The sequence below is a fragment of the Desmodus rotundus genome, chromosome 1 (genome assembly GCF_022682495.2).
Source record: "Desmodus rotundus isolate HL8 chromosome 1, HLdesRot8A.1, whole genome shotgun sequence".
NCBI lineage: Eukaryota > Metazoa > Chordata > Mammalia > Chiroptera > Phyllostomidae > Desmodus > Desmodus rotundus.
In genome coordinates this window covers 78,211,056-78,229,124 of record NC_071387.1, presented here as the reverse complement: position 1 = coordinate 78,229,124, position 18,069 = coordinate 78,211,056, and the positions used below count along the sequence as shown (strand labels likewise).

The window sequence follows — 18,069 nt, the reverse complement described above, 5'->3', positions numbered from 1 at the left end:
TGGGCTCTTAGAATTTGGCCACAGGAAACGTAGTTTGCTTGGTTGGTGAGTCTGTTGTTCATTGTTTGACCATTAATCAGAATTGTAGAGCTTGGAAGAGCCTCGACATTATTTGATCCAAGTCTGACCTTTCAGTGAAGACCTGGGACCCACACCAGTGGCAGTGGCAGTGGCAGGGCTAGGGTGAGGACCTGAACACTGCAGGACTCTTAAGTTGTTGTTCTCTGAGCCGTCTGTACTCAGAGAACAGATGCTTCTTCTAGTCGTAATCCTCAACTTGTGGGCAGCACAGAGACAAGCAACAGAAGCAGGGGAGGAGTTCTAGGTAAAATTCATGCTGAAGGAAAACAGTACGGAGCATTTTCTTAAGTGTGTATTTCAGATGAGTCATTCGGAAAATTTTAAATCTTACACTGAAATTTGTAGAAACTGGTTGATACCTACATGATGCTAAAGTTTTAGTGACAAAACAAGTTTTAGAATAAGTGTATTACAGCTTTAATTATGTGAAGATAATTTGTTAAAGGTCAAAATTTAATTAAAAACTAGAGGGCTTACGTGCACGCATATGGGAAAATGGACACACGCTAAAATCTTTACTAGTATTCTGTTTCTTTGAGAAAAATTGGTTGTGTTTCATTGGATATTCTGGCAATCTCAGCATTAATTTGAAATCCCCTGTGTTCCTGACCTTGAGACTGAAAATCTCTCAGAATTGTGCAAAGGGGAAAAAATGGATATTTATTGAGCTCCCATCAGAGACTTCGCACAAATGCTGGTGGGTGTTATTGTTGTCGTTATGGGAACGGAATCCCTTATGTACTGGTTACAGGTCAGGTCCTTGTCCCAGGTCCTGCAGTGAGTTTGGCTTGAAAACCCATGCCCTTTCTTAGGGCCTGCACCATTCTTCACAGGTGGAGAACAGAGTTGAAAGGGATCTTTTCTTGCAGATGGGTTTTTGAAATTGAATAACCTCTATAGTTGGGTAAATGTCATAAGTTTTTATTAATTTTTTTGGACCTCGGACCAAACCCTGTAATTGTGGATTTTTAAAACAATATTCCTGATATTGTTTTGTGTTTTTTATGTACACTTCCTCCCTCACAAAAAATAAAATAGTAATAATAATAATGGAATGTGGGGGAAAGGGAGTGAACATTTTGGTTGTGTGGAGTCTTGTGATCAGGGAACCGTGGAGAATGCTTCCATCCCAAGGCCAGAGAGACCTGTGCCTAGGGAACTGAATAAGCAGCATAGAACTCTGTCTTTCATTTACTTTTTGAAAAATGCTGGCATGCATTTAACGTACTGTCAGATACTCAATATGTCAATGAAGTAGAACCTAGTAATCTGGGAGAAATGGAAAAAGATAAATGAAGATCAGCACATTCATGCTCTCTTTGGCTAAACGCTTCTACCAAGAGGGAATGGATGCTTGTGCTCAACCTGCTGGCTAGCTTCAGAAATCTAGGTCTTCTTTTATGATATCGGCTTTTTACTTCAAAGATTCTTGGTGGGGGTTTTTTTTCCAAGGTCTTGAGTAAGGAATTTTTCTTTCTCTTTGGTTTTATCCCAAATGACCAAATAATGTCTCAACATGTTACCATATTTTTTAAATGTTCTATATTTATTATAGAGAGAGTTGGGGGGGGGCAGAGAGAGAGAGAAACATCAATTTGTTTATCCACTTATTCATGCATTCATTGGTTGATTCTTGCATGTGCTCTGACCAGAGATGGAACCACAACCTTCGCGCTCTAACCAATGGAGTTACCCAGCCAGCGCTGTCACTACATTTTTAATTTTTAAATAAAAAAACAGAGGTGCACTGACTGGTGTGGCTCAGCTGGTAGGGCATTATCCCACAAAGCAAAAGGTCACAGGTTTGATGCTTGGTCAGAGCACATGCCTGGGTCGCAGGCCTGGCCCCGCTGAGGTGTGAGAGGCAGTCCATCGGTGTTTCTCTTCCTCCCTTTCTCTCTCCCTTTCCCTGCCTCTAAAAATAAACAAAATCTTTTTTAAAACTTTGTTTAAAACAGATGTATATATACATATGATACTTCACCTTCACACCCCAATCCTTCCCTCATAAATAACCACCTTTAACAATCTGTATTTAGATAAAAAGACAGCTTTTTAAAACAATCAATTGGTTCATACTGTGCATATTTTCTATGAACTGTTTTTTTTTCACTTAATACACCATCTTGAAAATTTCCCTTGTCAGCCCTTATGGCCAACTTCATTCACTCTAATGGCTGTATAGGTTTATCTTTTTTTTTTCCATAATTTATTTTCCTACAGATGGACACTGAGGTTTTGGGGGCAGGGGCTGCTATTACAAACAAGGCTGCTATGAATATCCTAACAGGTATATATCCACAGGAGGTGGAATTGCTGGATCAAAGGGTATTCACTTTTCAAATTTTGGTAAAACTAACACTATTTGTTGGTATCTGTTTCCCCACACTCTTGAAATCATTGATATATAATCAGTACTTTAAAGTTTGAAAACAAAAATGTTATCTCACTCTTTTCATTGCGTTTCCCTGATCACTAGTGGAGCTGAGCAGATTGTAAAGTGATCATTAGATGGTTGAAGTATGTTTTCTCAGAATTTCTTGCTCATGTTACTTGCTCATTTTTTGTTTTCATTTTCCCTTAGATAGGTGGTAGGTGTTTATATATTATGGATATCAGCAGCCCTTCAACTTTTGCTGATATTCCCTACCCACATATTCTTTGTCATATTACTCCATGCATGTTGCTACAAAACTTTTAATGTCAAATCAATTTTCCCAATGTTTTTTTAAGGAGTCTAAGTGTTGGATCTTATTTTTCCCATCCCAGCATTTTAAAAGTATTCTTTATTTGCTTCTATTTCTTTTAGAGATGTTATTAAATTTAGCTCTTTAACTCACCTGGAATTTATTTGGAGGACATAGGATAAAGTAAGAATCTATTTTTTTCCCAACACTTTTTAATTACATAGCTCATCTTTTTCCCATTAGTTTGAAATGCTATTATTTTATACATGCAGTTCTCAAATGTACTGTGGCCTGATTCCAGTCTATATCTACATTGACATTTTTTGTCTATGTCCATGCACACTATTTAGATGATAGTAGCTTTATAGTGTGGTTTGGTGTCCAGTGGGATAAGTTCCTCCTTACTGTTTTTCTTTTCCAAAGATACTTTTTTTTTGACGGAGAATTTTTGTTACTTTTATGTACAGAAAGCAGAACAGTGTACACTTAGCCCAGCTTGGTGGCCAGTTCTTTAGCCTTGGCCTTTTCCAGCTTGGCAGTGAGAACCACCAACTTTGGACCTAGGATGTTACCCGCAGTGATGGCAGATCTCGTCATATCTGTCATTGTAATTGGTCCAGATGTCTTCCACCAGCTTAGCCAGAGCTGCTTTGTCTTCTGAGTTAACTCGTGTGAAGGCAGTGGTGGTACGGGTCTTTCTGTGGACTAGACACCCCAGCCTGGACTTCCCCTTGATAAAGAGTAGAGAACCCCATCTTATGGCACACCACAAGCATGAAACAACCAGCTTGATGGGTCCACATTGTGGGAAATCACTACCAACTGGGCCTTCTTATTCTCCACCAGGGTGGTTGACGGTGTTAATCCCTGCTCGAAATACGGGTGGCCTCTTGGTGGGGACATCTCCTTTGCTGGCAGCTTTTTTTCTCAGCCTGAGCCAACAACCTCTGATTCTTCTCTTGCTTTGTCTTTGGTCTGTACTTGTGGGCCAGCTTGAGCAGCTGCATGACTAGTGGTCCAAGGCCTAGGCCAATTGGTTAATGGCAGGAGGCACTTTCAGATGCTTATAGAGAATGACTCTGCCACTACAGCCAAATGTAGTGGAGCCATATGTCACAGTAAGTAAGGTCCCTTTTGGGCTGGATGTCCTGTCCAGTGCCCAAATTCTTGGGCCTTTTCTCAAAAGGGATTTGCCTGCTTCTTCATGACAGCGGGGCCTGGCACCATCTTTTTCCCTTAGCCTTCTTTCTTGTGGCATCTTGCACAGCAGGAGCAGAGAGAAAGACAAAGTTTTATATATATATATTATTTTTTTAACCCTCATCCGAGGATATGTTAATTGATTTTTTTTAGAGAGAAAGAAACATCAATTGGCCACACCCTCCACCCCCAGCATGCGCTCCAACCAGGGATCAACCCTGAAACCCAAGGATCAAACCCACAATTCCCCTGTGCACGGAACAATGCTCCAACAACTGAGCCACCCAGCCAGGGTCAAAGGTATTTTTATAATATGGCTATCTCCACCTTAAACTAGACATCAAACTTTGCCTCACTAAAGAGTGAGCCAAAAAGAGATTACGTGCCTCTGATGAACACAGCATCACCAATAAAATATTACAGATAAAAATGTTTACCCTGAATCTAATCAAGTCTTGAGATCTGACTTTAGTTTAGAGGTAATATACCAAGCAGAGGTAAATGAGTAATAAGAAACCAATCTAACAGATCCTGAATGTGGGGCCTTCTACAAACTCTATTTCTTCAACAAGTAAATGTCATGGGGAAAAACTGGGGGGACTTGTGATAAATGAGAAGAGTCTTCAGGAAGTAACAATCAAATGGAATGCCCCATCTCTGGTCTGAACAAACCAGCTATAAATGACACATTTAGCACAAGTGGAGACATTTATGTATGGACGGCATCAGGAGATAGTAGGGAAATATGATAATAATAATAATGTGGTTATGTAGAATGGCCTTATTCTAGTGCTATGGACTGAATCGTGTTTCTCCAAAATTCATATGTTGAAGCCCTAACCCCCACAATGTGGTGGTGTTTGGAGATGGGGCCTTTCGGAGGTAATTTAGGTTTAGATGAGACAATAAGGCTGCAGCCCTCATGTTGCGGTAACTCCCTTACAAGAAGAGGATGAGAGGGAGCGGCTCTCTCTCTGCCCCATGAGAACACAGCTAAAAGGTAGCTGTCTGCAAGCCAGGAAGAGGGTCCTCAGTAGGAAGCAAATCAGTCAGAACCTTGATCTTGGGCTCCTCAGCCTTCAGAACTCTGAGAAATAAATGTTGTTTAACCCACGCATTCTATTTAGGAAGAGGCATACTGGAGAATGTATTGATAAAGTGTTAGAGTGTAATACTTTAAAATGGTGCAATAAATACTCTGTATTTCATTCTATCAATCTGCTTATCCAACTATGAAGGAACTATGGCAAAGTATTTAATATTAAGGATTATTGAATTCAGTGGAGACAGCCTCAGGGCAAGTACGAGCTGGAAGGGCTCTGGGCAACTTGGTGCTCACTGAGGAAAAGTAATTAAACATGGGCAAAGGAGATCCTAAGCAGCTGAGAGGCAAAATGTCATCATATGTTTTCTTTGTGCAAACTTGCCAGAAGGAACACAAGAAGCACTCAAGATGCTTCAGTCAACTTTTCAGAGTTTTCTAAGAAGGGCTCAGAGAGGTAGAAGACCATGTCTGCTAAAGAGAAAGGAAAATTTGAAGATGTGGCTAAGGCGGACAAGGCTCGTTATGAAAAAGAAATGAAAACTTACATTCCTCCTAAAGAGGAAACAAAAAGTTTAAGGATCCCAATGCACCCAAGAGGCCTCCTTCAGCCTTTGTCTCGTTTTGTTCTGAGTATCAACCAAAAATCAAAGGAGAACATCCTGGCCTATTCATTGGTGATGTGGCAAGGAAGCTGGGAGAGATATGGAGTCACACTGCTGCAGATGATTAGAAGGCTGATGAAAAGAAGGCTGATAAGCTGAAGGAGAGTTATGAAAAGGATATTGCTGCATACCGAGCTAGAGGAAAGCCTGATGGCACAAAAAATATATGAAGGGAGTCATAAAGGCTGAAAGCACTGGCTGGTGTGCCTCAGTGGAATGAGCGCTGGCTGGCCTGCGAGCCAAAGGGTCGCTGGTTTGATTCCCAGTCAGGGCACATGCCTGGGTTGTAGGTAGGGTCCCCAGTAGGGGGCACGCAAGAGGCAACCACACATTGACATTTCTCTCCTTCTCTTCCTCCCTTCCCCCTCTCTAAAAATAAATAAATAAAATGTTCTAAACAACAAACAGAATTATTGAATCCAAGTAACAGTTTCTTGTTTTTTCATTGTCCTACTTTTATCTGTGTTTGAAATTTTTCAGATATCACATAATCAATAGAAGAAAAAGGCAAACAAAATACAACCAGAGACATTGAGGTTGGAAACAGTCTAGCAGTGGCCAGGGGGGAGTGGGGTGGGGACAGAGGGAAGAGGGGATTGCAGGAATTACTATAAAGGACACATGGACAAAATCGGGGGAGATGGTGGAGGTGGGGGAGGGAGGTGGGTTAGGCTGGGGTGGGGTGGAGGGAAGGGGAGAAAAGGCATACAACTGTAATTGAATAACAATAAAAATTTTTTAAAAAAAGAAATTTTTCAGATATCAGAGTCAATTTTTCTCTGTATTCTCACATATTTTTAAATTTCTACTATGATTTCACCTGGCCTCACATTTATTTCTAGATTAACTTGAGAAATTGATATATTTAAAATATTGACTTGTCTAATAGGAATTTCTTTTTTAAGTATATTTTATTGATTATGCTATTACAATTGTCCCAATTTTTTCCCCTTTGTCCCCTTCCACCCTGAACACCCCCTTCTCTCCAGCAATAAACCCCCTTAGTTCATGTCTGTGAGTGGTGCATATAGGTTCTTTGGCTTCTCCATTTCCTATATTATTCTGAACCTCCAATAATATTTGAAGATTCAGAATAATATAGGACCTACCAATTTTGTACCTAACAATTACATTTCTTAATCCCCACACCTTATCCTCCATTCTCCCCCATCCCCTCGCAGCTATTAACCTTCCAAATATCTCCATACCTATGATTCTGTTATTGTTCTGGTTGTTGGCTGAGTTTGTTTTTGTTTTTGTTTTTTAGATTCAGTTGTTCATAGTTGTGACTTGGTCGTCATTTTAATGTTCATAGTTTTGATTTCTTTTTCTTAAATAAGTCCCTTTAACATTTCATGTAATAAGGGCTTGGTGATGATGTATTCCTTTAGCTTTACCTTGTCTGGGAAGCATTTTATCTGTCCTTCATTTCTAAATGACAGCTTTGCTGGATAGAGTAATCTTGGTTGTAGGTCCTTGCTTTTCAGCATTTTGAATACTTCTTTCCAGCCCCTTCTTGCCTGCAAGGTTTCTTTTGAGAAATCAACTGATTGTGTTATGGGCACTCCTTTGTAGGTAACTCTCTTCTCTTGCTGCTTTTAAGATTCTCTCTTTATCTTTAATCTTTGCCATATTAATTATGATATGTCTTGGTGTGGTCCTCTTTGAGTCCATTTTGTTTGAGACTTTCTGTGCTTCCTGGACTTGTATATCTATTTCCTTCCCCAAATCAGGGAAGTTTTCTTTCATTATTTTTTCAAATAAATTTTCAATGTCTTGATCTTCCTCTTTTCCTTCTGGTATCCCTGTGATTTGGTTGTTGGCACATTTGGAGATGTCCCAGAGTTGTCTTATTCTCTCCTCTTTTTTTTTTTTTTTTTTTTGGTTTTGGGGGGAGATTTGTTTGTTTTGTATTCTTGTTTCTTATTTCTGCACTGGCTGACTGTTTATTTCTTCCTTATGTTCCAAATCATTGATTTGAACCCTGGCTTCCTTCTTCTCTGTTGGTTCCCTGTAGATTTTTCTTTTCTTTTCTTTTAAGATTTTGTTTATTTATTTGTAGACAGAGGGGAAGGGTGGAAGAAAGAGAGAGAGAGAAACATCAATGTGTGGTTGCCTCTCAAGCCCCCTACTGGGGACCTGGCCCACAACCCAGGCATGTGCCCTAGACAGGGAATCGAACCAGCGACTCTCTGGCTCACAGGCCAGCACTCAATCCACAGAGCCATACCAGCCAGGGCTGGATTTTTCTTTATTTTACTTAGTGTAGCCTTCATTTCTTCCATTATACATTTGCCGTACTCAGTGAGTTCCCTGGGCATCCTTATCACTGGTGTTTTGAACTCTGCATCTGAGAGGTTGGCTATCTCCATTTGGCTTAGTTCTTTTTCTGGAGTTTTCTTCTGTTCTTTCATTTGGGCCATATTTCTTCATCTCCTCAATTTGGCAGCCTCCCTGTGTTTCTGTGTATTAGGTAGAGCTGCTTTGACTCCCAGTCTTGGCGCACCTGTTACATTTGTAAGGGGCAGAGCCTTAGGTATTTGCCAGGGGTGGGCAACCCACTTAGCCACTTTGTGGTGCTGTATGTTTGGGAGGGGTCAGAGAGGGAACAATGCCACTTGCTTGGCTCTCAACCCATTTCTATTCACTTCCCTCACTTCCAGTATGCAAATGCCCTGGTGCTGAATCCCAGAGTGGGTGGGTTTGCGTACATTCTAGGACCGTGGGGGTCCTTTAAATGGACTCTCCTGAGAGACCAGCAGTTTCTTCTGCTGCCCCAACCCCCACTGGTTTTTACAGCCAGAAGTTATTAGGCTTTATCTTCCCAGTACTGGAACCCTGGGCTGCACGGTTTATCCTGGGGCTGGGATCGCTCACTGCCCAGGTGTCCCTCCTGGGTTTTATCTTCCACACATGAATGTGGGACTACCAGTTCCACCAGCTGCCACCGCCTCGCCAACACCACACTGCATCCTCTCCAACCCCACTCCCTGTCTCTGCCCCTCCTACCCATCTGGATGAATATTTCTTCTTTCAATCCTTGGTTGTCTGACTTCCGTACAGTTCGATTTCCTGGCAGTTCTGGTTATTTTTAGTTTTGACGTTAGTTATGATCGCATGTCTACCTACTCCTCCATCTTGGCTGGACTCTAATAGGAATTTCTTAAAATATTGAGTTTATTTATTCAAAGGAAAAGGTTTATATTTCCATTTATTTAGGTCCTTTCTATATCCTTCAGTAAGTAAACCACCATAGGCTTATAATGAGGTATTGCATGATTTTGCTGCAATTGTGAATGGGTTTCTTTTTCCTCCAATACAGGTTTGATTTGGACATTCCTGGTAAACAGAGAAGCTATTTATTTTGAGTATTGTTCTTATATCCCACCCACTGTTACTTGAAGATAGAGCCTATATCCATACTAAGGAATGCAGACTTTTTTTTTCTATTAAATATAGACTTCTCAGCTCCTTTTGTTCACAAGGGAGATAGTATTTTAAATGATTGTCCAGACTAATTTCAGTTTTTCCTCCTAGCTTCGCACAATGCCCAGAGGCCTACTGGTACAAAAGAAATTAGACCTATTACAGTCTGACCAGAAAACAGAATCTGCTACCTCTGGGGCCCTTTTATATACACTAAGGTCCAACTAAACTTTGAAATAAATTCTCCTCTTTATTTCAGTCCAGATTTTTGGCATGCAGTCTCTCATCTCCTCATTTTTACAAGTGTAAAGGAGGCCTTGAGAAGATTTATTAAACTTGTGTTCAAAGTTAGCTCTGGGGGTACCATAAAATTGTAATTTAAGCTACAGAAATTTCCTGCTGTATCTACTTTCAATGGGCTTTTAAAAAATCAGAAAATTATCATACAATAAAAACTGTAATCTTAGATATTAGTTCAAAAGTATAATGAATTTTAAAATTATATATACCTGTGCAACCACCCAAAACAAGATATAGAATCAATGGACCTTTTATGTTTATCTTTTCAATTATTTTTCAGCAGCAGTTTACATTCAATGTTATTCTGTCAGTGGGCCTTTTAAAAACCCCATTCACGCAAACATAAGCATGGCTCCCAGTGTCGGGCCTTTGCACAGATTTCCCCCCTGCTGCCCCAAACTATTCCCCTCTCCCTTCCCCTGCTTGCTGCTCTCTGTTGCCACTGACCCCCCTTTCACAGCACTCCCTCAGCTTCTGAGTGTCCCTCCCACTCTCTCACCCTTACTGAGTTGGATGAGCTCTGTTGGCTGGCATCTTGGTCCTCTTCTTCAGACAGGACTTGGCTGTTCTCTCCTGGGCTCTGCAAAATTTTCTGCAGCCCCAAATTTTCCCTGCCCTTTGGCCAGGCCAAATCTTGCTGCTGGGCCCACCCCTCCCCAACCCCGGCCCTCCTCCCACTGGGGCTTGGTGGTGGTAGGACAGAGTGGCTGGGGAGGGTAGTAATCAATAGAGATAATCCGAAGTAGCTATTAACCTCCTTCACCTTCACAACACACATTTTTATTTCCAATTGTTGTAGGACAAGAAAGACATTCTTGTCTGACTCTGTCCTTATCCACACTGTTAGAAGTAAATTAAAGGAGTAAATTTCAAGTCACTTCTATAGTTCTAGAAGTGTAAAAGCATATCCTTTATCTCCTGTTGTGGCTGGAAAGAAAATTCCCTGCAAAGACTTTTCTGGTTTTAGAAGAGAACTAGCTACCAATTTTAATATATTAGGTAATTTTTTTGTCTTTTTTATTATGAGTTTTCCTACTAATGAGGACACCCTAGTCCAGCCTTGGTTCTACACTCTCATCCACCATTTTCTATAGAAGTAGAGAGGACAGGAAAAAGTAATATGCACAGATCTACAGTTTTAAATTTTTAATGCTGGAAAGTTTTCCCTATTTATGATTTTTTTCACTCTTCAATGACACTAGTGCACAAATGGGCAGATTAAGTTGTATCCCTCATTAATTTCCTTTCTCTACTTTTATTTTTTTAATTTTTAATATATTTTACTGATTACACTATTACAGTTGTCCCAGTTTTTCCCCATTTGCCTGCCTCCACCTGGTACCCCCCCCAATTCCCTCTGGCAATTCCCCCCTTAGTTCATGTCCATGGGTCGTGCATATAAGTTCTTTGGCTTCTCCATCTCCTACACTGTTCCTAACTGCCCCCCCCATCTGTTTTCTAACTACCAGTTTGCACTTTTTAAAAAAATATATTTATTGATTATGCTATACAGTTGTCCCATTTCTCCCCCTCACTCCACTCCATCCTGCCCAATCCCTCCCTCCCACATTCCCCCCTATAGTTCATGTCCATGGGTCATACAAATAAGTTTCCTGGCTTCTACATTTCCTATACTATTCTTACCCTCCCCCTATCTATTTTCTACCAACCATTTATACTACTTATTCTATGTACCTTTCCCCCCTCTCTCTCCCTCCCACTCCCCTATTGATAAGCCTCCATGTGATCTCCATTTCTGTGGTTCTGTTCCCATTTTAATTGTTTGCTTAGTTTGCTTTTGTTTTTGTTTTAGGTGTGGTTGTTAATAACTGTCAGTTTGTTGTCATTTTTACTGTTCATATTTTTTTTCTTCTTTTTCTTAAATAAATCCCTTTAACATTTCATATAATAAGGGCTTGGTGATGATGAACTCCTTTAACTTGACCTTATCTGAGAATCACTTTATCTACCCTTCCATTCTAAATGATAGCTTTGCTGGATACAGTAATCTTGGATGTAGGTCCTTGCCTTTCATGACTTGGAATACTTCTTGCCAGCCCCTTCCTGCCTGCAAGGTCTCTTTTGAGAAATCGGCTGATAGTCTTATGGGAACTCCTTTGTAGGTAACTGTGTCCTTTTCTCTTGCTGCTTTTAAGATTCTCTCCTTATGTTTAATCTTGGGTAGTGTAATTATGATGTGCCTTGGTGTGTTCCTCCTTGGGTCCAGCTTCTTTGGGACTCTCTGAGCTTCCTGGCCTTCCTGGAAGTCTATTTCCTTTGCCAGATTGGGGAAGTTCTCCTTCATTATTTGTTCAAATAAGTTTTCAATTTTTTGTTCTTCCTCTTCTCCTTCTGGCACCCCTATATTTCGGATGTTGGAACGTTTCAAGATGTCCTGGAGGTTCCTAAGCCTCTCCTCATTTTTTTGAATTCTTGTTTCTTCATTCTTTTCTGGTTGGATGTTTCTTTCTTCCTGCTGGTCCATACCGTTGATTTGAGTCCCAGTTTCCTTCGCATCACTATTGGTTCCCTGTATATTTTCCTTTGTTTCTCTTAGCATAGCCTTCATTTTTTCATCTAATTTGTGACCAAATTCAACCAATTCTGATTGATTTGGTGAGCATCCTGATTACCAGTGTTTTGAACTGTGCATCTGATAGGTTGGCTATCTCTTCATTGCTTAGTTGTATTATTTCTGGAGCTTTGATCTGTTCCTTCATTTGGGCCATTTTATTTTTTTTTTGTATTGGTGCACCTGTTAAATAAAGGGGAGGAGCCTTAGGTGTTCACCAGGGCGGGGTAACACTGGTTGCTGCGCTGTGACGCTGTACGTGGGGGAGGGACCAAGAGGGAGCAATGGCGCTTGCTCCACTCTGCTGGATTTCAGTCACTCCCCCTCCGCTACCCACAATCAAATTGGGCCCCTCTGTTGCTGATTCCCGAGTGGGTGAGCTTGTGCATGCTCTAAGCCCCTGTGGGTCTCTCCAACAACCTCTCCTGTGAGGCTGGGAGTTTCTTCTGCTGCCGCCTCAACCCCCATGGGTGTTTTCAGTCAGAGGTTTGAGGCTTTATTTCCCCACGCTGGAGCCCTGGGTTGCGCAGTCTGCTTCGCTCCCCTGCCGTTCCTCCCAGCTTATCTATGTGCGAATGTGGGGCCGCAGGGTCTGCTAGCTGCAGCACTACCTGTCCCATTCCACAATCTGCCACCTCGCTGGGTCCACCAGCTGCCACCTTGCTGTGAGTCTTCTCCGCCCCGGCTGCCCGTCTTTGCCCCTCCTACTGGTCTGAATGAATGTTTCTTCTTTATCTCCTTGGTCATCGGGCTTCCATACAGTTTGATTTTCTGTTAGTTCTGGTTGTTTTTTGTTTTTAAATTGTTGTTGTCCTCCTTTTGGTTGTGCGAGGAGGCACAGTGTGTCTACCTATGCCTCCATCTTAATTGGCAGCTCCCTTTCTCTACTTTTAAATGCAGATTCAAGTCAGCAGTGAATTATTTTATCCCAAGTTAGGGGCTATGCAAGCGACAAAAGCACAAGGCTGAAATGATGCACACTATAGGCAATTTACTTCTAGAAATTATCTGCCGAAGTTGATTGTCATTTAACAACATAAAAAATAAAAGCAGTTATGTTTTTACATTTAATGTATTATTTTAGTTTGTGCACTATTAAATATTATATATAAAGAAAACCTACCTTGTTTTTCGGACTATAAGACGCACCCTCCCCTTGCCCCCGCCAAATTTGGGAGGAAAATGAGTGTGTGTCTTAGTCCAAATACAGCTTACCTGGCTCGCTAGGTCTGGGTAGTGAGGGCAGCGGCGGCTGCGGGCAGTGGAGTGGGGTTTTTTTTCCCTATTTTCTTCCTCTAAAACCTAGGTACATCTTATGGTCCGGTGCGTCTTATAGTCCAAAAAATATGGTACATTACTGAGTTAGATCTGGCTGCCAAAATGACATTAAAATGTATTTTGAAAATCCAAGTAAAGAGTTTGGGGATTACCCTTGTCTTCTGGCTAGCATGGACCACGGACCATCGTGTCCCTAATAAATTGTCAAGATGGCACATCTCATCAAATCCTTTTATCAATTAAAATGTTCTAACAGGGCCCTGGGTGGCCAGCTCAGTTGGTTGGAGCATCGTCCCAATCCCAGTGCTATCTGGTCAGGGGCACATACAAGAAGCAACCAATGAATGCATGAAGAAGTGGAACAACAAAGCAATCTCTCTCTCTCTCTCTCTCTTTCTCTCTTTCTCAAAGCAATAAATAAAAATTGAGCCCTCTCAGGTGTGGCTTAGTGGATTGAGTGCCAGCTTGCAAACCAAAGGGTCACTGGTTTGATTCCCAGTCAGGGCACATGCCTGGGTTGCAGGCCAGGTCCCCAGTAGGGGGCGCATGAGAGGCAACTACACCTTGATGTTTCTCTCCCTTTTATTCTCCTTCCTTTCCCCTCTAAAAATAAATAAATAAAATCTTTTAAAAAAAATCTTTCAAAAGATGATGTCTCTCTTTAAAAAAATAAATAAGTAAAAAATTCTAACAGCTACCAGCCCTGTTTAGGGAAAGTCTTGAATTTATCTTCTGGATTATTTTACGTATCTCTATGAGAGTCACCTTTTTTTTTAAGTTTGAAAATTTTCAAACCCCATGGAAAAGTTCATTTAGAGGGAAATGTTTTAAAATCTGAACTATCTGAAAGTGCATTATAGACATCATGACCTGTATCTCCTAAGAACAGGAACATTCTCTTACATAAGCATAATTTCATTGTCAAGTTCAGGAAACTTAATATTCCCACAATACAGCTATCAAATATGTAGTCCATCATCAAAATTCACCAATTGTCCTAATAATGTCTTTATAGCATTTCTCTTCCCGGCCCAGGAAGCGATCCTTTCTCTACGCAGGATTAGCATCAGGGTGTGCATATTGCATACTTGCTGCTGCTCTCTGCTGCGAGGGTGCATCCTTGACATAGCACATTGGGAGGCTCAGGATGACATTTGCCCTATTCTGGGAAATTCATGAAGGTTGATCACTGAGTTCATTAAGGTGTTGCCTGCCAGGTTTTTCCAGTGTAAGGGTGCAATTTTTCCCTTTGTAATTAATAAATAATTTGTGGGGAGATACTTTTAAGACCCCAAACTTTCCACTTCCATGATTTAGTACATGTTGTTGATTCTAAATCAGTTGTTACTATAATGGTCCAGACTGATGCTTTTCTAATTGTCTTCTAGATTTGTTAATTGGCATTCTATAGAGAAAGGGCTTTCCTCTTATGTACGTACATATGTATGTATGTGTGTATGCATGTAGGTAGATGGATGGGATGAATTATGGATGATTTATTTCTTGTGTTCTGTAGTGGGATATAATTCCTTATAGTCTTTGTTTATTTTGATGCTCAGATTATCTCAGATTTGACTAGTAGGTGCCACTTCATACTGGCTACTGCGTCCTTTTGACATGTCCCCATCAATATTGTAGTACTTTCTTACTTTCTGGCACAGGGTGTTCCAGATTTAATTTGTCCTTTTCCTGCCCTGCCAAGGAGTCAGCTATTTTTCCAGGGAGGCCCAGTGCCTTTCAGTGAGGAATGGTATTTAAAAAGCATACAAGGCCTCCATGACTTGGCTCTGATGTCATCTATGACATCTCCTGTGATTCCTTTATTGCCTCGTGTGCTCAGACACATATGCTCCCAGGGCCCCCAAAGTGCCGTCTTCCTCCATACTCTTGCCTATTCCTGGATGCCCGTACCACTGTTTTTCTGTGGGGCTCATTCTTCCTCTTTTTCACAGCCATTCAAGTATTAACTGATGTGTGGTCTTCTCCAATCGCCGCAGAATCCCATTCTGAGTGCTCCTGGCAGCACCTCCTCCTCAACTCCTCTCTCATGCTAGAAAATAGCATCTCCTTGTTTTAACCTCTATTCACCCTCTTACCAGTATGAATGAGCATATTGCTAAGTTTTTGGGAAACAGAAAATAATATTATCCAAGATAATATGAGAACTGTGATTATAAAACAATGAGGTTGATGTTCTTTGTTTTTTTGCATTTTTATGTGAATCTTTTATAACCAATTAGAATCTAATGTAGAAACAGTTATAGTGCAATGACCATTTACGATGATTATTCGTTATAAAAATAACTGCATTTGTTTATTAAGTAGATAATACATTCATGTTTCAAAATTCAAAAATGCAAAGTAATGTATATTAAAGCATCTCCATCTCGCCCCAGCCAGTGTGTCTCAGTGGTTGGGCATCATCCCACAAACTGAAAAGTCACCAGTTCAATTCCCCAGTCAGGGCACATGCCTGGGTCACAGATTCAGTCCCCTGGAGCACGTACAGAAGGCAAGCTGATCACGGTTTCTCTCTCACATCAATGTTTCTCGCCCTCCCTTACCCTCTTTCTAAAAAATAAAATAAATAAAAATCCATCTCATTGGTGTTCCCAAATCATCCACTTGCCCTCCTATAGGTAAACAATGTTTTCAGTATTTTATGTATCCAGATATAGTATACAAGCATATATATTATTATGTACCCTGTGTGTGGCTCACTTTTCTATCTTAAAAGACCTTAAAAAAAACTTACAACAGCCCTGGCTGGTGTAGCTCAGTGGATTGAGTGCAGGCTTGTGAACTAAAGGGTCGCTTGTTCGATTCCCTGTCAAGGCACATGCCTGGGTTTTGGGCCAGGTCCCCAGTAGAGGGTGTGGGAGAAGCAATCACACACTGATGTTTCTCTCCTTCTCCTCCCCTTCCCCTCTCTAAAAACAAGTAAAATTAAAAAAAAAAAAAAACAGAATGACTTTCTAAAAGACATATGTGTGATTACGATGAAGCCCATAGATTCTAAGTCAATATTTGAATAATTTCTCAACAATAGGACACAGGGTACATTATTTTTTAAAAAGGCAGAAAGATGCTCAAATTATTTACCCATAGTCACAGGTCTCTCAACCAGAATGTCTCTGGTTCTATATATTTTTTCCATAATTTCACAGTATGCATGAATCATTTTTTCCAATGCATTTTTGAAAATGTTTGCTTTTGCTCCATTTTCCTTGTGTGGCCACGTAATTAATTCCCAGGAGGCCTTCATGCTTACCAATACAGACATGAGCAATAAAATATCAAAATCTGAGCTTTCAGCCTAGAAAAAAAGGAGAAGAAAGATACTGGTTTATGCAGAAAGATGATTGTCATGCTTACGAGAGATGTATGCATGTTGCTTGGAAATATGAGGCTATTCTATATTCACATCAAGCCAGTAAATCCACTCACATATGGCTTTTAAGGCCTAGAAGTCAAAATCTGAAAATGTGAGTAATTACAGGCTGCTCTCAGAGTGAAGTTAAGTAACAGGGTCATAATTATTTCTAAAGGAACCTTAAAAATATTCTGAGGGCTTACCTCTTTTTAAAAATGGCATTGTTAGAAGATTGACTTAATATTTAAAATGATTTTCTAGAAACAAGTTTTACTTCCATAAGAGCTTTGATTAAATACCTCATCATGGTGAATAAAGCTAATTAAACTGTGGTCTTTGTGAGCCACTTTTAAAACTCACATGCAGCCCTGGCCGGGTAGCTCAGTTGGTTAGAGAGTGGTTTCAGTTTGCCAAGGTAGCAGTTTGATCCCCATTCAGGGCACATACAAGAATCCACCAATGAACGCATAAATAAATAAATGGAACAACAAATGTATCTCTCTCTCTCCCTTCTCTCTAAAATCAATAGATAATTTAAAATTTTTTTAAAAATCATGAGCAAACCTTCAAGCACTTCAGTCTAGTGTATTTTCCTCCAAGGCCTCATCAAGGTTTACTACACCTTGATTATCTACTACCCTATTTTGTCAGTTACCCTGATATTCTTCCTACCTTCCCCAAATATATTCTGAATGATTGGAAGCAGAAATTCTCCTTTATCTGCCCTTTAAATCTTTATTTATTTATTTATTTATTTATTACTTATTTTTTTTAGAGAGAGGGGGAGGGAGGGAGAAGGAAGGAGAGAAACTTCAGTGTGTGAAAGAAACACCGACCAGTTGGCTCTGTCATGCCCCAGCTGGGGACCTGGCCAGGGGCATACGCTCTCACCCGGTACTGAATCAGCAGCCCTTCAGTTCCCTGGTCAGTGCTCAGTCCACTGAGGCACACCCACCAGGGCTCTCTGTCCTTTATATTTTTTTATTTTGATTTTTTAAAAGATTTATGGGCTTTCTTTTTTAAAGATTTTATTTATTTATTTTTAGACAGAAGGGAAGAGAGGGAGAGAAACATCAATGTGTGGTTGCCTCTCATGCACCCCCTACCGGGGACCTGGCCAGCAACCCAGGCATGTGCCCTGACTGGGAAACAAACCAGTGACCCTTTGGTTTGCAGGCTGGTACTCAATCCACTGAGCCACACCAGCCAGGGTTATCTGTCCTTTAACTCTCCCACATTCTAACACATAATAGGCACTGGAAAATATCTTTCCCTTGATTATCAGGCCTTATCACCTATCAGACAGATCCCAAAGAAGAAAGATGTCCCTTGTTATCATTCTAGGTGGGAACTAAAACTGGAGCTCAGTAAACCTATATGTATTACTTTTGTAGATATAATTTACATGTATATATGGAAAATTCTTAACTGCCTTCTCTTTCAAC

General features: G+C 40.6%; 2 pseudogenes; one reads left to right on the top strand and one right to left on the bottom strand.

Moving 5' to 3' along the window:
* Positions 1-3,072: 3,072 nt before the first annotated feature.
* LOC112302774 (large ribosomal subunit protein eL8 pseudogene) lies at positions 3,073-4,951 on the bottom strand (annotated as a pseudogene).
* Positions 4,952-5,326: 375 nt separating this feature from the next.
* On the top strand, positions 5,327-5,895 carry LOC112302775 (high mobility group protein B1 pseudogene; annotated as a pseudogene).
* The last annotated feature ends 12,174 nt before the right edge of the window (positions 5,896-18,069 follow it).